General features: G+C 41.9%; 1 pseudogene; it reads right to left on the reverse strand.

Annotated features, from left to right (window-relative positions):
* Positions 1–637: 637 nt before the first annotated feature.
* On the reverse strand, positions 638–1,622 carry LOC119738444 (annotated as a pseudogene).
* Between the last annotated feature and the right edge of the window lie 325 nt (positions 1,623–1,947).

Genomic DNA, 1,947 nt, shown 5'->3' on the forward strand with positions numbered 1-1,947 from the left:
GAAACCTTTTGAAACCAAAAGTGGGATGCTGACGTCTGTGCCCATTGACTGCCAGTAGAGAATAATATTGTTTCAATAATTGTGTGGTTCATGTATCACTGTAAAAAAAGTCGGGCAAAATGGGTTGATAATTCGACCAACGCTGGTCGAATTATCAACAGCCAACACTCGGGGCAAATTCTTCTTAATAGTATGACAGTTTTTACCCAATTCAACCCAATATGAGATAATTTCATACCAATTTTGGGTATATTACATTGCCCAACAGTGTTTTATCCAACCTTTTTTACAGTGTATATAGAAACAACGCGTGAATGATGCAAATTACGTGATTTGTTTTAGAGTTACTATAATCAATAACATACATGTATGTACTTTATTACCATGATATTTTTGTATTCCAAATTTTTATATCAAGAAAAATACATCATTTTTTTTTTATCCACGCTCACTCTAATACCTTTTTTGGTTTGTGAACTTAAATTTAAGTTTGGGTTCTTTTGCTTTTTTTTCGGAAATATTATTATAATTTCCGTTTAATATACAGATCAGTTTCGTGTGTCTAGTAGAGATGACAAAAATCTTTAACCGAGGGCCGGATCGTGAGTGAGCACACGAACCGGCATAATGACGGGGATAATCTGTGATTCTCTAGAGTAAGCTAAAAATCCTTCGACTCGGTTCCTTCTATAATGCTTCAGAGTCGAAAAAGGGTGTAATTGAGAGAGAAGTCTTATTGTTCGAGCATTGACGGCAAGTGATGTGAATTGTGATTCATTGCAGTCTGATACAATAATTATTGTCCGACCATTGACGGCAAGTGATCTTTCACTTGAAATCTTTCTACAGTTCAAAATAGTAGCAGTTGTTTGTTGCCTTATAGTCGGTGACATCAGCCACAAGACGAGTGACGTCATTGAGTTGACACATCTTTTCTCTTTCAGTGTTGCTCTGCCAGAGATTAAAGGAGCGGCATCGGGGATCGGCTTGGCACGCCCAGCCACAGGCAAGCACGCCATCTTCCGTCCGATTCTTGATATCGTGATGGAGGAGGCATTGCTGGGGGACACGCCCATCAGACCGGTGAAGGTGTGGTAGGCTGGCATCGCAGAGACCGTCATCTCACAGGCTGCAGGTTTGCGGTTGCTGCTACCGCAAGGAACGTTGTCGGACCATAAGCCCCCGGCATCGTGTACCGTCATCCGGGCGCAGTTACGCTGGTTGTTGGTGCTCGGACGGTCAGGATACCAATCTGAAAAAGACAGTGGTTGACCTCCGCACAGCCAGATACCCTCTTTGGCCGCATCCGTACAGCCGATCCACACACCGTCAGTCCGTGGTCCCACTGACTTCTAGATGAAGTCGTTTTCTTCCCGCAAGTTGGGCACGGCCAGACTGCTTCCCGGCCGGTTACAAGCCTCCGAGGCCTCAAACCAATTCATCTTGTCCGGTAGTAAAATGTAGCAAGATTGCTGCCATTTCATCCAGCCAGGCGGACATGAGGCATAGAGGGCCTGGCAGCTTGGTAAATTGATGAAGACCGAGACAAGCATCAGAACAAACCTTGCTGTCCACCAAGCCATCGTACCGTTGAATGTTGCCAACTATACGTGTGTATGATCTTTTATACTCACTGCAATTTTAAATCGTGTACGTAGTTTAAGGACGCACTTAAATTACAATAAATTATTCATCTTAAGTACTGCTAATAACCACCATACGCCTGCATTCGTTGGTAGAAGGGAAACCATGGTGACGAAATGTAATACTTGGAAAAAAATTCCCAATGAGGCAACCGTTTAAAGTTTCATTGCATTGTATAACTACATTGTATAACAATGAGGTATATCAGTACAAACACACTTATTGTTCCAGTGAGAGACGCTGAAAAAAAAATATTCTTATATTCTGAAACTATTGAAAATATATTCTCAAAATTCGAAGAAA

The sequence above is a fragment of the Patiria miniata genome, unplaced genomic scaffold (assembly GCF_015706575.1).
Source record: "Patiria miniata isolate m_02_andy unplaced genomic scaffold, ASM1570657v1 HiC_scaffold_3, whole genome shotgun sequence".
In the NCBI taxonomy this organism is placed as follows: domain Eukaryota; kingdom Metazoa; phylum Echinodermata; class Asteroidea; order Valvatida; family Asterinidae; genus Patiria; species Patiria miniata.